General features: G+C 46.2%; 1 protein-coding gene and 1 non-coding gene across 4 annotated transcripts in view; both read right to left on the bottom strand.

The window, feature by feature from the left end:
* LOC124717040 overlaps nt 1-19,316 on the bottom strand; it is an 859,980-nt gene that overhangs the window by 399,941 nt on the left and 440,723 nt on the right. The window lies entirely within an intron of this gene.
* Trnat-ugu lies at nt 15,976-16,049 on the bottom strand. Its single transcript has one exon. It is a non-coding gene; the product is annotated as a tRNA-Thr (tRNA).

Genomic DNA, 19,316 nt, shown 5'->3' with positions numbered 1-19,316 from the left:
TCTGTGGTGAATTAGAAGCTCCATAATCTACTTCTCAATCTACACACATACTCCGCAAGCGACCAGTACGCTGAACGTCTGTGAGTAACTTCTACCGCTATTGGTTATTTCCTTTCCTGTTCCAGTCTTAAAATCGAACGAAGGAAAAACGACTATCGGTACGCCTCAATACGGGACCTAATCTACCCTATCTTCTCTTCGTGATTCTTACGCAAAATGTCCATTGCCACAAGTACAATCGTTCTGTAGTCAGCCGCAAATGCCCCTTCACTAAATTTCTCATTAGTTGTTTTCCCTCCAGTGGTTCCGATTAGAGTCACGAAGCATCTCCGTAATACTCGCGTGCTGGTCTAACCTCTCACTAACAACTCTAGCAGCAAATGTTTGAACTGCTGCAATCTCTTCCTTTAATCCCATCTGATGGCGATGCCAAAGACTCGACCAGTATGCAGTAATTCTAAGAAAAGATCTTGATCGCTAAAAACTTTACTTATGACGCATTTCGAGTCATCATCATCAGATAAAATGTGTTAAGAAATCTCATGTAAGTGAGCAATACAATAAAAATAAAGTCTCTTATACAATTGCCGTTAGGCAATATTTGCAAAGGATGTTATTTGGAGACTTCGCATGCCAGACTCTCAAATTTCGCCTAACGGCTTTTGCATATGAGACTAGGTACGCATTCTGTCTCATGTGTACCGATTGGCGCCACAATGTGCTATTGGTCAACAGTTGCAAGGTGCCGGGGTGGAGAAGAGTTTGTACCCCTTTAATTCAAACGAATCTTGCATGAGAACGAGACATGCACTCTACCCCCTCCATATCGACCACCTAATTAATTATGTGCACAACGGTACCAGAAGGAAATGATGGTGGACCCTGCTAGTTGGTAAAATAAGGGGTGGACACTCGCAATAGTTTAATAAAAATCGTAATCTACTCAAAAGAAAGAGAACAACAGGAAATGGGATTCTGCATATATGTACGAAATGATATGAGGATTAAATATTACAATGAGATTTATTATACCTCAGAACATAAATGCACATGATTGTCGACACAAACAGTAGGTTAAAGGATAGGGTGTACTGAAATATTATGAGAACAAGAGTTGGCTCGAGAACAAGGGGCTCCTACATTCTGTGATGCAAGAGATTGACGATAAAGACTGGAGGTCCTAATGAATCAAATATTAATCTCCCAACTATATAGCAGTATCGCAATTACTAGTGAGAGCTCAAATGGGATCACATGGAGAAACAAGCAAGGTGGACTTGTAGCAAAGCGAGCGCGCGTGCTGCTGAGGGATTCAGTATAAAATTGATAAGGTCCTAAAATGCGGGAGACAGAAAATACTGTACCGGTACTGAAATCTGCAGCACGTCGTCGGTAGGCAGTGTCCTGATGTAGGCGCCGACTTCTGCCGTGCAGCGACTCTGTGTCAACCCCTGGTCGCAAAGGCTGTCCGAGAATTCTAAGTTCTTCCGAAAACGAGCGACCAAGTCGCAAGACCATTCGACTCTGAGGCAGATCAGATCCCGTATTCCCTGCCCGCGCAACGCAAGAGCGAAGCCAACATTGCTCTACTCCCTACTCTCCTCGAAAGCCGTTAATCAGCATTCAGTTCTGATTCCAAAATTCCTCCACACTGTCTCAGAACATCATTCGTGCTAATAGCGACTGTTCCCTCCAATTTCGAGCGGGGTTTTATTACGTCAACTAGCCTCAGTTTAAGATGACCAATCATGCCTCTGCTATTCAGCTCAGGGCACTGAACTTGCCGTTTGACCGGCTACGAAAACAACCTGCCTAGACCACCGGCCATCCGGCGCCAGACAGTCGCACCCAGCAGGGCACACCCCACAAGTAGTCTCAGAATCAAGAGAACAATGCAGTCAGTCGGTGCCAGGAATCTTCGTTCCCGACGCGCCGGGACGGTAAACACATAAACTGCGGCGACACTCAGACGTCTCGAAGGTCGTTTCGCCCTGCATACAACAGGCGAAACTCGACCGACGTCAGTCATTCCGCCACGCGCTAAAGCCTATTGTACCAACCCCTCAGAATTCAGGGAAGTGCAGCACCCAACTGCAAATGCCGTGTTGCTCGCACAAGCCACCCAGGGAAGTAACCCAACATGTTTAATCAAGTGAAAAGTATTTTTTTTTTTGAGGTCTCAGTACAAATACTCTCATTACAATAACCTTATTCGGTCTGTTACTACCGTGCAATGACACAGAACATTGATGAAAATGAGAGGAGACATGTAAAGAGGGCATGGACTCTCTCACAGTGGCATGCCATCCACACAAACTGCACATCGCGGCGCCGGATGTGCAGATGATGTGTTCGGTGGACAGATTCCGGCAACCATTCTTGTTGTTGTTGTTGATGTGGTCTTCCAGACCAGAAACTGATTTGATGCAGCTCTCCGTGCTACTCTATCCTGTGCAAGCTTCTTCATCTCCCAGTACTTACTGCAACCTACATCCTTCTGAATCTGATTAGTGTATTCATCTCTTGGTCTCCCTCTACGATCTTTACCCTCCACGCTGCCCTGTAATGCTAAATTTGTGATCCCCTGATGCCTCAGAACATGTCCTACCAACCGGTCCCTTCTTCTTGTCAAGTTGTGCCACAAACTCATCTTCTCCCCAATTCTGTTCAATACCTCCTCATTAGTTATGAGATCTACCCATCTAATCTTCAGCATTCTTCTGTAGCACCACATTTCGAAAGCTTCTATTCTCTTCTTGTCCAAACTATTTATCGTCCATGTTTCACTTCCATACATGGATACACTCCATACAAATACTTTCAGAAATGACTTCCTGACACTTAAATCTATTCTCGATGTAAACAAATTTCTCTTCTTCAGAAACGCAGTCTACATTTTATATCCTCTCTACTTCGACCATCATCAGTTATTTTGTTCCCCAAATAGCAAAACTCCTTTACTACTGTAAGTGTCTCATATCCTAATCTAATTCCCTCAGCATCACCCGAGTTAATTCGACTATATTCCATTATCCTCGTTTTGCTTTTGTTGATGTTCATCCTATATCCTCCTTTCAAGACACTGTCCATTCCGTTCAACTGTTCTTCCAAGTTCTTTGCTGTCTCTGACAGAATTACAATGTCATCGGCGAACCTTAAAGTTTTTATTTCTTCTACATGGATTTTAATAAAAAAGAAAACAGTGATCCAGACAGTGTTGGTTCACTGATTGTAACAACCGGGATAGCGGTTCCTGAGACATGGCGATAATTCGGAGACAGTTTATTCTGTCACTCGATTTCAAATCAGCGCCTACTCAGCTGGAGAGTTAAATGCTAATTCTGGAAGGTTCGGAAGCTACGTGTGGTACGGCCGGCGTACGAACTGGGACTTGGTTAGAAGTTTCGGAATAGAGTGCGGTAACGACGCCGTCAAGTCGTGACAGCGATAGATGGAAGGATGGATAGGGCACGCCGCCTGCGACACGCGGCCAGATGCGCGCGCCAGATGGACACGCACGAGCGGAGACCAGGTCGCTGGCTGCTCGGTACAGCACAGCGGGGCAGGAGTCGTGTGGAGCAGAGGCGAGGAGATGCGCAGGCGCAGATAGCGGGTCAGCCGGAGTAGAGTAGTGGTGGTAGGGGCCCTGCAGCAGCTGGGAGGGGGGTTGAGGCGGCAGAGGTGGTGCAGTGGCATAGGCCTAGTATTTGGGGGTACGCGATACAAGGCCTGCCCCGGCTGGATATACAGAATCTGGTTATCTTTGGCTATGGGGAAGACTGGGGCGATTCCTTTGAATAACACACTATCTACTTCATTCCCCTTCCTCTCCAATTGGAGCTTGTGCTCAAGTTCCCAAGACAGACATTGGAATATATCCAGCAAATAACTGAGGATTTAGGTTGCAAGTGCTACTCTCAAATGAAGAGGGTCCAGCAGGAGAGGAATTCATGGGGGACCACATAAGACCAGTCAGAAGACTGATCTGATATCCCCCCCCCCCCCAAAAAAAAAAGAATGGTGGATACTGCGAGGTGCCGGGGCTAGCAGTGTATTTAACACTAAATTCTTCTAGAACCTTCATATGGAAATGATGCTCTAAGCCCCTCCCCCTTTTCTAACTCCGACTTTTGCTGTTGCACATGGATTAAGAAGAAACGCGACTGACTGTAATCGACCCTGCAAGTGGAGTAGAAAAGAGTTTGCCACCTGCAGTAATTTAATTGGATAGAAATTAAGGAAAGTTTCATTAACGTAGTGAGAAATGAAAGGGTTGCTCTACCGAACTACAGAATGAAAGTTCTGTCCAAAATAACAATTTGATTTATTATGACTAAACCCAAAATAATAAAACACGTGAAACATTTACAATACATCAAATTGGATACTCAAATAAATGCTGTGAAGGTGAAGTTGTACATAAACTAGGTTGTGACATTTATGACCAAGTGGTATGTGGAGCCAATTCCTTGCAACTCAGATCTTAAGAGAAACACCCGGCCAACCCAACATTAATCGCTGCTACAGTAGTGATAACTCAGACAATGAACACCCAAGACAGAACAAGGTTAGAAAAGACGAACAGGCGCGCTCTGCTGAGCTCTGATTATCACCTAGCAAATTTCCCTAATCTGCCGGTGCTGCGGACATACATTACCAAGCTGTCTTCTTAACTGCAAGGACACGATCTAGCATACCGGAGGCGATGGCTGGTTGCTTCGACGTCCCGTCGTGGTGATGATAATGTCGTGAGTATAGCCCGAAACAAATTCTCCTGGTCTGGTTGTTCCAGAGTAAAGACTTCCTAGCAACACAAATACGCCTCTGAGGGAGACGAAGAAGGCTCGCTACACAATCACTGACGGTACAGTGAGTGATTTTAACAAGCAAAGTCACACAGTAACTCCGATACAGTCAACTTTAGCCAAAACTGCTCAAGACGGACAACATAGGCCGCTTGTACGCAGAACGCTCAATTGCCAACTGTACTCGGAAAGTTACGCTGAAGTCGAAACTTCGGCAACTTCGTCAAACAGTTACAATTAAATGAAAGTATATTAGACAGCCAACGGAAGGCAGGCTGTCCAGAGCAGCGAGAGCTCAGTCTTGTAACCTACTCCTACCGAAAGGCGAGAGCCGACTCTCTCAAGAGCACCCGTACGACCCGAACACAGAACATTGCCACCCCCACGACAGTGGTCGTGGTTAAACGTTCCAATCAGCAACCCGCAAACCGGCGGAAAATTCCCCTCTATTCCCGACGCAGTACTATTCAACCAATGGAGATACTTGACGCCAATTTCTGCGCCGATTTTGCTACGTCACGGAGCTATGCCCTGAGAAATCCAATCACAGTTATGATTTTTCAGAAAACGCCGGAATTTGAGCGGCAAGACGCCTGGGAACGCAATTCATTCCCACGCCTCGCTGGTAGCCCGCCAGAAAGCGTTTTCACTAAGTTTCTCCGAAGTAACGGAATCTCTAGCCCAGCCGCTCCGTCAGGCCCATGTGAGCGTGTCGCCGCCGCTCTTATGACAATGTCGGCGTCTGGAAAGCATCCACTCGACTCCCTCACACCCGTCGGCTTAACCCTTTCACGATCAGCACAGCCCGCCTGTCACCGGACCACCCGGGCGACGAGAGACGCTGTGTGGGAAGCCCGCGTGTGAAGGAATAGCGACATTTCACCGCATGCAATTAGAGAGGAAAATCGAATTACTCAGAGTAAGATAGAAATATGATAGGGGGCTCATGCCACCTCTCGATACAACACCACTTAGATCAAACTTTTAGGTGATGTAGTTAATGGCAGCATGCTGTAAGTGTAGAAAAATTTAAGATGATGCAGGTGAGTAGCAAAAACGATTCCATAATGATCGAATACAACGTTAGTAGGGTGCTGCTTGACATAGTTACGTCATTAAATATCTAGGTGCAACATTGCAAAGCGATATGAAATATACTGAGCATGCAAGGGCTGTCGTGGGGAAGGCAAATGGTAGACTTTGGTTTGTTGGGAGAATTTTAGGAAATCGTAGATCTTCTGAAAAAGAGCTGCGTACAGGACACTAGCGCGACGCACACTTGAGTAATGCTCGACTGTTTCGGATCCTCAACAGGTGGTTCGAAGGAAGATATCGAAGCAGTTCAGAGACGGGCTTCTAGATTTGTTATCGCTAGGTTCCATTGACACGCAAGTATTATGGAGATGCTCCAGGAATTTAAACAGGAAACCCTAAAGGGGAGGAAATGTTGTTTTCAGGGGACGCTTTTGAAAAAAACATTTAAAAAAACTGCAATTTGAAGCAGACTGTAGAACAACTCTACTGGCACCAACGCGTATTTCGCGTAAGGACCACGATGATAAGGAAATATTACGGCTCGTATGAAGTCATATAGACAGTTGTTTTCTCTTACTCTATTTGGGAGTGTAACTGGAAATGACTAGTAGTTGTACAGGAATCTTTCGCCACGCACTGTACAGTGGCTCGCGGAGTATGTATGTAGATGTAAATGTGGATGAAGACAGCTGAAAATATAATAATCAAAAAAGGTCGTATGTACATACGGCCGAAAATGCGTTCCAAGGGAAGTATACCCACTTGAAGATGGAGAGAAAACCTGGTACCCCGTGACGTGGCGCTCTCACCGCTGTGCACCGGCAGGTTTCGACTCTGTTCAGCTCGCAAGCCATACAGTTTGTTCACGAGAAAGATATGCGCAGAATTCCCTCGTTAGCCGTATTAAAACGCATAATTGCTTCCTTTTCCACATGCTGGTCATGTTCTTCCGTCTGTGGTTTTATTTATTTACTTATTTATTCGTATGGCTCACATGAAGTTTAAAAATATAGGTATTAACATTAGTATATGTACATAACTAGAACGCGAAAATACAAAATCACGTATAAAACTAACTAAAAGTCAGTACCTATGTTCCTAACCCATATAACACCTTTGTCATCAGCTTTCATGCGGTCGCTCCAACTCCCCTGATAGGATCGCAAGCGGCATTAATCTCTAATGTGCTTGGCTGTCTGGTTCGGAGCCCCATAGTCACAAACGGGCTACTCTGCAACACTCCATTTGTAAAGAGTGTCTGCGCATCGTTCATGCCATGTGCGTATCCTGTTCAGTTTGACGCATAGTTTCCTTTCGAGTTCTGTGCCAGCAGTAACACAGTTATACTTTGGGACCCAGCTGGACGTAGAGGTTCAGGTTAATGCTTGTTGCCCTATTCATTTATGGCGAATGCTGGGATGGTTCCTTTAAATAAGACACGTCCCGCTTCCCTTCCTCCTCAATCCGAGCTTTTGCTCAGTTTCCTATGTCTTCATCGCGTAAACTGGCAACTAGCGCGCAGCTGGGAGCTGCTAGGTGCTGGGAAGTAAAACTTGACATTTGCACCAGAAAAGACACATACACAGGTGAGCCGAAACATTATGACCACCTGTTTAATAGCTTGTCTATCCTCTTTAAAACGAAATAAATCACTGATTCTGCGTATCAGGGATCCGACAGTTCGTTGACAGGCCTGTGGGGATATATGGCATTAGATGTATACGCACAGGTCACGTAATTAGCGTAAATAACTGCCCGCTGATTTGCGTGCGCGGTGATGGCACACACGATGCGACCCACATGGGTTCCACAGGAGTTACATCATGTGAATTTGGTCGCTGAGGTAACGACGTGAGTTCATTACAACACTCCTCAAACCACTGTAGCACGGTTCTGGCACCGAGACACGGACAATTATACTGCTCAAACATGAGGTCGCCGTCGGGGAAGACACCAAGCATGAAGGGGTGCAGGTGGTTCTCAGCTGTCAGCGAGTCATCGATTACTACCAGAGATCCCACGCAAGCGCAGGAGAATGTCTCCCACAGTACAATAGTGTTCCCACCAGCCTGCGTCCGCGGCACGCTGCACGTTTCGAGCCACTGTTCATCTTGATGGCGGCGTTTGTGAAGACGACCATCGACCGAGTGTGGCAAACATGCGATTCACCCGAACAGCCGACACGTGTCCATTGATCGACAGTCGAAACCCGCTGGTCCCGTACACACTGCAGTCGTGAACATGTGAACACGTAGGGATGGTCGGCTGCGGAGTTACGTGTTCAACAGCGTACGATGAACGGTGTGCTCCGAAACACTTACGCGTGCACGAGCATTGTGTTCTTTCGGCAGAGATGCCACAGATCACCATCTATCTCATTTTACAGAGCCTAGGAACCCCACGTTCTGTGAGTCGTGGACGTCCGACTATTTAGCGCCTGTTAGTAGTTTCACTGTCCTTCTACCTCTTTCAGCAGATGCTCACGACACTAGCACGTGAACATTCGATCAGCTTCGCCGTTTTCGAGATATTCGTTCAGACTGTGTAATAATAATCTGCCCTTGTCAAAGCCGCTTCTCTCAAGCGATTTCCCCATTTGCAGTACATATCATCCCCCCCCATGAACCATGGACCTTGCCGTTGGTGGGGAGGCTTGCGTGCCTCAGCGATACAGATAGCCGTACCGTAGGTGCAACCACAACGGAGGGGTATCTGTTGAGAGGCCAGACAAACGTGTGGTTCCTGAAGAGGGGCAGCAGCCTTTTCAGTAGTTGCAAGGGCAACAGTCTGGATGATTGACTGATCTGGCCTTGTAACAATAACCAAAACGGCCTTGCTGTGCTGGTACTGCGAACGGCTGAAAGCAAGGGGAAACTACAGCCGTAATTGTTCCCGAGGGCATGCAGCTTTACTGTATGATTACATGATGATGGCGTCCTCTTGGGTAAAATATTCCGGAGGTAAAATAGTCCCCCTTTCGGATCTCCGGGCGGGGACTACTCAAGAGGATGTCGTTATCAGGAGAAAGAAAACTGGCGTTCTACGGATCGGAGCGTGGAATGTCAGATCCCTTAATCGGGCAGGTGGGTTAGAAAATTTAAAACGGGAAATGGATAGGTTGAAGTTAGATATAGTGGGAATTAGTGAAGTTCGGTGGCAGGAGGAACAAGACTTCTGGTCAGGTGACTACAGGGTTATAAACACAAAATCAAATAGGGGGAATGCAGGAGTAGGTTTAATAATGAATAGGAAAATAGGAATGCGGGTAAGCTACTACAAACAACATAGTGAACGCATTATTGTGGTCAAGATAGATACGAAGCCCACACCTACTACAGTAGTACAAGTTTATATGCCAACTAGCTCTGCAGATGACGAAGAAATTGAAGAAATGTATGATGAAATAAAAGAAATTATTCAGATTGTGAAGGGAGACGAAAATTTAATAGTCATGGGTGACTGGAATTCGAGTGTAGGAAAAGGGAGAGAAGGAAACATAGTAGGTGAATATGGATTGGGGGACAGAAATGAAAGAGGAAGCCACCTGGTAGAATTTTGCGCAGAGCACAACATAATCATAACTAACACCTGGTTTAAGAATCATGAAAGAAGGTTGTATACATGGAAGAACCCTGGAGATACTAAAAGGTATCAGATAGATTATATAATGGTAAGACAGAGATTTAGGAACCAGGTTTTAAATTGTAAGACATTTCCAGGGGCAGATGTGGACTCTGACCACAATCTATTGGTTATGACCTGTAGATTAAAACTGAAGAAACTGCAAAAAGGTGGGAATTTAAGGAGATGGGACCTGGATAAACTGAAAGAACCAGAGATTGTACAGAGATTCAGGGAGAGCATAAGGGAGCAATTGACAGGAATGGGGGAAAGAAATACAGTAGAAGAAGAATGGGTAGCTTTGAGGGATGAAGTAGTGAAGGCAGCAGAGGATCAAGTAGGTAAAAAGACGAGGGCTAGTAGAAATCCTTGGGTAACAGAAGAAATATTGAATTTAATTGATGAAAGGAGAAAATATAAAAATGCAGTAAGTGAAACAGGCAAAAAGGAATACAAACGTCTCAAAAATGAGATCGACAGGAAGTGCAAAATGGCTAAGCAGGGATGGCTAGAGGACAAATGTAAGGATGTAGAGGCCTATCTCACTAGGGGTAAGATAGATACCGCCTACAGGAAAATTAAAGAGACCTTTGGAGATAAGAGAACGACTTGTATGAATATCAAGAGCTCAGATGGAAACCCAGTTCTAAGCAAAGAAGGGAAAGCAGAAAGGTGGAAGGAGTATATAGAGGGTCTATACAAGGGCGATGTACTTGAGGACAATATTATGGAAATGGAAGAGGATGTAGATGAAGATGAAATGGGAGATATGATACTGCGTGAAGAGTTTGACAGAGCACTGAAAGACCTGAGTCGAAACAAGGCCCCCGGAGTAGACAATATTCCATTGGAACTACTGACGGCCGTGGGAGAGCCAGTCCTGACAAAACTCTACCATCTGGTAAGCAAGATGTATGAAACAGGCGAAATACCCTCAGACTTCAAGAAGAATATAATAATTCCAATCCCAAAGAAAGCAGGTGTTGACAGATGTGAAAATTACCGAACTATCAGCTTAATAAGTCACAGCTGCAAAATACTAACACGAATTCTTTACAGACGAATGGAAAAACTAGTAGAAGCCAACCTCGGGGAAGATCAGTTTGGATTCCGTAGAAACACTGGAACACGTGAGTCAATACTGACCTTACGACTTATCTTAGAAGAAAGATTAAGGAAAGGCAAACCTACGTTTCTAGCATTTGTAGACTTGGAGAAAGCTTTTGACAATGTTGACTGGAATACTCTCTTTCAAATTCTGAAGGTGGCAGGGGTAAAATACAGGGAGCGAAAGGCTATTTACAATTTGTACAGAAACCAGATGGCAGTTATAAGAGTCGAGGGACATGAAAGGGAAGCAGTGGTTTTGAAGGGAGTAAGACAGGGTTGTAGCCTCTCCCCGATGTTGTTCAATCTGTATATTGAGCAAGCAGTAAAGGAAACAAAAGAAAAATTCGGGGTAGGTATTAAAATTCATGGAGAAGAAATAAAAACTTTGAGGTTCGCCGATGACATTGTAATTCTGTCAGAGACAGCAAAGGATTTGGAAGAGCAGTTGAATGGAATGGACAGTGTCTTGAAAGGAGGATATAAGATGAACATCAACAAAAGCAAAACAAGGATAATGGAATGTAGTCTAATTAAGTCGGGTGATGCTGAGGGAATTAGATTAGGAAATGAGGCACTTAAAGTAGTAAAGGAGTTTTGCTATTTGGGGAGCAAAATAACTAATGATGGTCGAAGTAGAGAGGATATAAAATGTAGACTGGCAATGGCGAGGAAAGCGTTTCTGAAGAAGAGAAATTTGTTAACATCGAGTATAGATTTAAGTGTCAGGAAGTCATTTCTGAAAGTATTCGTATGGAGTGTAGCCATGTATGGAAGTGAAACATGGACGATAAATAGTTTGGACAAGAAGAGAATAGAAGCTTTCGAAATGTGGTGCTACAGAAGAATGCTGAAGATTAGATGGGTAGCTCACATAACTAATGAGGAAGTATTGAATAGGATTGGGGAGAAGAGAAGTTTGTGGCACAACTTGACCAGAAGAAGGGATCGGTTGGTAGGACATGTTCTGAGGCATCAAGGGATCACCAATTTAGTATTGGAGGGCAGCGTGGAGGGTAAAAATCGTAGAGGGAGACCAAGAGATGAATACACTAAGCAGATTCAGAAGGATGTAGGTTGCAGTAGGTACTGGGAGATGAAAAAGCTTGCACAGGATAGAGTAGCATGGAGAGCTGCATCAAACCAGTCTCAGGACTGAAGACCACAACAACACAACATCATCCCTGTGTTGAACCCCGTCCGTGTCTGCTCCGGTTACACGCTTTTATTATTGCGTCAAGCGCTCGCAACGCCAGCAAGCGGCGTCCAACGTCGCCGTGGGCACTGGTCACTTAGCCGGCCGTTGTGGCGGTTCTAGGCGTTTCAGTCTGGAACCGCGCGACAGCTACGGTCGCAGGTTCTAATCCTCCTCGGGTATGGATGTGTGTGATGTCCTTAGATTAGTTAGGTTTAAGTAGTTCTAAGTTCTAGGGGACTGATGACCTCAGATATTAAGTCCCATACTGCTCAGAGCCATTTGAACCTCCTCAACTGTGTCCCTCCCTTTCCTCCCCAGCCCTCCTCGTCGCGCCCCCTCCCTTCTCCTCTCCTACTGGCATCAACCTTCCCCCCCCCCCTCCCTCTTTACCCACACCTCTTCCCTTTGGAAGGTCCCCGGCTTTGTGCGTGAACAGTGCATTTCCGTGCGCCGGATATCGTCGCCAGTGCACGTGTGTGTCTTCACGTCAGTGATTCAGTGTTTTCTCCGTTTGTGCTCCTTCGTTCACGTGTGCAAACTCGTTCTTCCCCGTTGTGTTTAGTGCTGAACGTTTTTTATTCATACAGTGCGCCAGTGAACGGCTCCATTACTTTACTATGTCTGTCTCTCGTTTTTGTCCACCACGTTTGTTTGTTTTTCTGTCTTTCTGTTTCCTGTATGTGTTCACTGTGGCTGAAGAGCGGTGTACATAGGCCGCTGCCGGCCTACCTTTATTACCTGTAAAGGTATTAAAATAACAATAAAGGGAAAAAAAGCTCCAGAGGCTGTTATAGGCTGCATCGAGCTCTCGAATCAGATTGTTTACGAAATGGACGGACGTAAAATTCCCACGTTAGTTCTCTTAAAACGCACATTTCCTCCCCTTTCCATATGTCAGTCTTGTCGCTATGTCTGAAGTATACACAAGTAAAAACAACAGTATCCACGGATATGTTATAACGCAAAAAGCAAAATGCTATGATCAGCTGCCAATAAGGACATCGGCTTATAATGGTCGCACTACGAATAGTGCAGAAAAAATTACAGTATTTCTGGACATAAGTTAAAATTATTTCATCATTCTCACTTTTTAGTAAAATCCTAAAGTCATTCGCAGGTGATCACCGTTCCTATTCAGCAGTAGAATCCTTACAACATGTGAAATACAAAACTTAAAACAAAAACGCGCAAAATATTTTACTGCAAGTAATGCAAGCTGTCTTGTACATCGAGCTAATGGAACGAACTCACTCCTCAGAAAGAGCGCCCTTATATTTACGTAACACTGAATATTACAGAATATACTCTTATTAAACTAATAAGAAAGCGTCAGAACGGACCAGAAAACGCGAAGGACAGTAAAAAAAAAAAAAAAAAAATGGATGCAGTTACACGCGGACAGATGAGCTAATACCTTGCAATCCCGCGACTCAATTCACTGTACTGTACCGACCGTGAGTGCTTTGCGACCGTACTTACCGTATTGCCGTCTCCCGAAAGCTTTAACCGTAGAGTTGTTATTAACTGAAAACTTTAATCGTTGATATGTTATTAGCACCTAGAGCATTGCAAAATGGTTCAAATGGCTCTGAGCACTTTGGATCTTAACCTCTGAGGTCATCAGTCCCCTAGAATTTAGAACTACTTAAACCTAACTAACCTAAGGACCTCACACACATCCATGCCCGAGGCAGGATTCGAACCTGCGACCGTAGCGGTCGCGCGGTTCCAGACTGAAGCGCCTAGAACCGCTCGGCCACTCCGGCCGGCAGCATTGCATTTCTTGTGTATTCTCAGTGTGGCGTCGCCTCGAAACGCTGTACTTTCATAATAAGCAATTTAGAATAATTGTTTAATCATGAAGACGACGGTTCCCGTCATTTTATTAGAGTAAATCGTACAATTAACGACAGCTTTTAGAGATATCGTCAATTTCAAATGGTTCAAATGGCTCTATTCACTATGGGACTTAACATCCGAGGTCATCAGTCCCCTAGAACTTAGAACTACTTAAACATAACTAACCTAAGGGCATCACACACATCCATGCCCGAGGCAGGATTCGAACCTGCGACCGTAGCAGCAGCGCGGTTCCAAACTGAAGCGCCTAGAACCACTCGGCCACACAGGCCAGCTATCGTCAATTTGATGACGCTTAGAAATAGCATACGTAAATATACATATGGGCTTCAACCGAAATCCGACAGAACACTGAAGAGACATGGAATCCATGTGACGTATGTGATGCTCTTCCATCTCACTGGTCTACGTTCAAACGCACGTTCAGAATATCTGACGTGCTAAACATCGCTCTACGCGCTCGGAAACACTCCCCAACGTCCTTATCCCCGCTATGACGTCAGAAACTCGGCAGTGAGGCCTACGCGAAAGACAGGCCCGGGTGCGTACAACGCGAGGATAGGAGTGAGCTAGCTCGCTCGCGCAGCTCAACATACAAATTGCGTTTTTAAACCAGTTAACTCGTGTCTAGATGTTTACGTACTAACGAGAACTACATCTTCTACTGATCACTACTAACACAATAATATACCCAACTTTGCAGTACGCTTTAATTTTAGATCTATGCTCGACACGAATGCTATAACGGCTTGTATACAGCATTTAGTCTCCTCTGCTTAACAGTCCTCGTTTCATGCAAATGTGATACCTCATGAAACCCATAATCATTGTGCCACAATTTTAATTTTGTTGTACCGCAGTATTGCCGTAACAATTTATTAGTAGGTGAGCCGCGCGTGGCTCGTGTTCCCGCCATCATGTATTTTACACCCTGTTTTTAACGTACCTCCACCTCCCTACGTTAATTTAAATTACTACTGTCATTGAGCTGCTGCTTTGCCTAACCGTGCGCGGCGTTAGCAGTGCGTATCGATATATCCCCTGAAGGGGCCCAGAAGCGCTCAGAGAACCAGTTACACGTCGGCCGATGAGACGACGGACTTCTCGGAGCCAGTCTGCGGACAACATCTAAAACAGTCGTCAGTGGAAATAACGGCAACTACACACACAACCTGACAACACTGCACGAAGACCTGAACGATACACAACAGTAACTAAGCACGCACGAAGACAAATCGGAAGTCGATGCACACACAAACACACAGACAGCCGACTCATGAACGATCGGCGAGCCAAAACGCTTCGTCCGGTAGGACGACCGACCGACGATCCAGCGAGACCGTGGCCCGGCTCAAGTGATGCGTGGCGGCAATGGTCGGGCGGGCCACGTCGACGCAGACCTCACTGCTGCTCCAACCCGACTGCACAGTGCCGCATTGCAACTCGCCGACTGGCAGGTCCTGACTGCGCTCCAGACGCGTTCGAACTGACTGGCAGACCCGAACTCGCGACCCGAAGTCAACTACGACAGACAACGAGCGGGCAGTAATAGCAGTCGAGCAAAGATACTACGAGAGGGGATATATCGATACGCGCTGCTAACGCCGCTCACGGTCAGACAAAGCAGCAACTCAGTGACAGTAGTGATTTAAATTAACGTAGTGAGGTGGAAGTACGTTAAACACAGGGTGTAAAATACATGATGGCGGGAACACGAGCCACGCACGGCTCAACCTCCACCCCTCAAACAAGAACCCGTGGGGCGATACGCCGACATAAACTAACTAGCAGCTTCTAAAACAGCGCAAGACAGTGTGTCCCGGGAAGAGACCGACATTAGGACACGACCAGTTCACAGCCATTGCTAAGCCAGCAACAAAAATAGCGAGGTACCCGCTCGGACTTCAGCAAAGCAGAGGAAACATGCCCCAGGCAACCCGACATCCCTACGTAGTACAAGGCACCGAGCTAAGCCTCACAGGATGACAAAAGTTGAAAGAGCTACCAGAACTTTAAGACCAGAAGGTAATGCCTGAATTTAACGGATTATCAGGCCCGCACTCAACTCCGCTGACTGTCACCAGGTTGGGTTCCCTCTAGAAGACCAATAGTGCCTACAAGGCCTTCAATAGCCTCAAAGGAAACCGAACTGCCGCTCCTGACCCTGCGACCACCACCGACGCAACGTCAGTCGGCTGCAGCATGGCAGCGTGCGAACGTGCTACCAATTCTGAAGCACTGCCCTCAGTCGGTTGACGCCTTACTGCCAATTTTAATTTTACAATGAAATGAACACCCTTAGCTGCTTACAGGCGTTGACATACGTCAACGGGGACAGATGAAAATGTGTGCCCCGACCGGGACTCGAACCCGGGATCTCCTGCTTACATGGCAGACGCTCTACCCATCTGAGCCACCGAGGACACAGAGGATAGCGCGACTGCAGGGATTTATCTCTGGCACGCCTCCCGCGAAACCCATATTCTCAACATATTGTGCCGCACTACATTCGTAGTGTCCCCGCCCTTTATACTCATTACTCGCGGCGCGTTGCCGATTCCCGTAAGAGTTCGGGCACTGTTTGTGCATTCGCACAGAAGATGAAGATGGTCAAGTGGCCGGTTAGCTTTAACTATATATATACTATGATGGTATCTATAATGGGCGGGGGCACTACGAATGTAGTGCGGGACAATACGTTGAGAATGTGGGTTTCGCAGGAGGCGTACCAGAGATAAATCCCTGTAGTCACGCTATCCTCTGTGTCCTCGGTGGCTCGGATGGCACGCCGGCACGGTAGCTGAGCGTGTTCGGTCAGAGGGTTAGCTGGCCTCTGTAATAAAAAAAAAAAAAAAAAAAAAAAAAACTGAGTTAATGGATTAACAACGAACTGAAACGGGTGTCTTGCGACGTCCGCACCGAGCAGATACATCGAACTAATACGAACAAAATGAGACTACAAAAACAAAAAAACAAAAAAACAAAAAATGGATAGAGCGTCTGTCATGTAAGCAGGAGATCCCGGCTTCGAGTCCCGGTCGGGACACGCATTTTCATCTGTCCCCGTTGACGTATGTCAACGGCTGTAAGCAGCTGAGAGTGTTCATTTCATTGTAATTTCATTCTAACGAGCTGCATGGTCACCGATGGTATCTGTTATATTTTTAATTTTAATTTTGTTGTACCGCAGTATTGCCGTGACAAATTATTAGTAGGCGTGCGGGCTTCCGATCTTTGGAGGCCTAATAAACCGTAAGACTCTATAATAGCGGATTCCAGTAGAAGATACAATTCTCTTTTGTACGTAAACAGCAAGTTGCGAGTTGGGAGGTGTAGGAATGCAGATTGCTCTGCTGAGTCGAGTGAGCGAGGGACCTCGTGACGTACGCGCCGCGGCCTGTCTTTCTCGCGAGTCCCGCTCGGCACGCTCAACGTTCGAATGCACAGCCCGTGTGCCGACGGCTTAACGGTGGGCTGCGCGTAAAGGTGTAGTGAAAAGTAATTGTGTGTTTGCTATTCTTCCCTGCATTGCAATGTTAATGGCCACCGGCGTGAAATGAGAACGTATGAGTGGAACAAGTGTAGTAGAGTGCGGCGGACAGTTCCCCGTTAGCCGGCGCGGCGCAAGCGGAGACGAGGACAAAAGCTGACGGCGGGTGCGGGCGTTGCCTTTGGCTGGCCGGCGCGTGCCGCCGCGCTGTGGACAATGGCGGGCGGCGGCCGGCACGCCACGCCCCCTACCGCCTGTCAGCGGCGCCTCGCCTCGCCTCGCCTCGCAATGCGTTACAGACGCAGGAGTGCCGGCTTCCGCCAGTCAGCGGTGCAGCGTCGCAGCTCAAAATCTACACTGCGAAGGTTAAAACCCGTGATTTGATCATCTATTTTATTCCACAACCATATCAAGTGAAGAAGTCATGCCAATTGCCAGTAAATTAGCCTATTACACAAATGTTCTCGTATTTACTTTTGACAAAATTGGGTTATATAAACGTAATGAACGAATTTGCTACTGTTGCTGCGTTCACTGTTGAAACAAAGTAAAGGTGTAAATGCCCTACACGAAAGTGTAACGCGCACGATCTCCTACCTTTGATCGCAAAAAAGCAGATAACAAATTGTCGTGTCTCTTAAACCGTTAGGCGAGATGTTTTGGAAAGCCAAGACGTAGAGCTCTGTTAGTTAGGGATTGTCGGAAGTCAGGGCCCTGTCTGCGGACAGACCAGCCCGCGCTTCCAGCGCTTTGGCTCAGAAAGTAGGGGCCCCCAGCACCAACCGTAACGACGCTTCCGGCACTGTTACCTAAACCGGCCAACGAACTGATGCCTCCGCCAATGCCAGCAGCCACCGACGGCAATGTCCCTGACAAAATACAAGCCGACACCACGGATGACGAAGGCAATCAGGACCGGAAACGCGACCGCACACGCAGAACAACAACCACGACCAGGCCTAAAACAAAAAGGAGCGAATCAAAAGCAAAAGCCCCAAAACCAACACAGACAGCAAAGACGAAACCGGAACAAACCGAGGACATCCAAACGGAAAACACCGCACAAACACAGGACGACCAGCCCACACAAACGAAAGATGTTGTCGACATAGACGACAAAAACAAAGAAGAGGGGGACAATGGCGAATGGCAGACTGTGACAAATAGAAAACAAAGACGCAGCTCAGTTGCCAACGCACAGGAAAACACGAAAACTACCACACAAAACGAAAAAGAGCTGAAAATACGGTTAGAAAACCTAAACAAGGAGGAAACTCTATACAACGAATTAAAGAGACTAAACATTCTGCGATACGTAAATAACTTAGAAGTTTACCGAAACCAGACAGCCATAATTACGAGTAACTATCCAGACATCCTAAACGTAATCCAGAACACCATATGCACACACTACAGACCTGAGGCAAGGGTATCGCAATTGAACAAACCTAACAAGCAATTTGCACAAAAAACAAACAACGAGCCCTCACTGAGCGTAGTTATAACAAAAGTAGGGCACGAAATAACAGAAGAGGACATTGAAATAGAACTCAAAAACATGCAACTCGAATTCACAAAGGTGAAACGAATAACATCCCGAGAATATGGGAAACCTACCCAAAAGGTTCGCGTCATATCTCGCAACAAAGACACGATTGACTACCTACTAAGCAATCATTTCAAATTGTTCTGCAAATTTCACCCAGTAGAACAGTCACATGTGCCACCACCACAGCCAGCACAATGCGCCATATGCCATACCTTCGAACATAGCACAGAAAATTGTAAAAGCAAACCACTGTGCAACAGATGCGGAGGAACACATCTGATCGCAGCTTGCGAACAACAACCCGACAAGCCAACCTGCGCAAACTGTTCCGGAGAACATCTAGCCACAGACCTGAAGTGTCCAAAACGACCCAAAGCACCCTTGTCAATCGAAGCCACTGCGAAAATCACATGCACCGATGAACCGACAGGAGCAAACCTCACAGAAAAAGACAAACCACAACCTGTAGTCTGCGAAGATTTCTTGAGAGCAACAACACTAGCACTAATAAACATCTTAGCAGACCGCAAAAACCTCGTCATAAGCGCAATGCGAGAGATATCCAAAACTTTCTTCAAGCGCGAGATTTGTGTGTCACAAGCATGGAATAAGATACACTTTACTATATCACCACTAAAGAGCACAAACGGT

Source organism: Schistocerca piceifrons, chromosome 9 (genome assembly GCF_021461385.2).
Source record: "Schistocerca piceifrons isolate TAMUIC-IGC-003096 chromosome 9, iqSchPice1.1, whole genome shotgun sequence".
NCBI classification, from domain to species: domain Eukaryota; kingdom Metazoa; phylum Arthropoda; class Insecta; order Orthoptera; family Acrididae; genus Schistocerca; species Schistocerca piceifrons.
The sequence above is the reverse complement of the archived record's forward strand: the minus strand, read 5'-3'. Positions and strand labels throughout refer to the sequence as shown.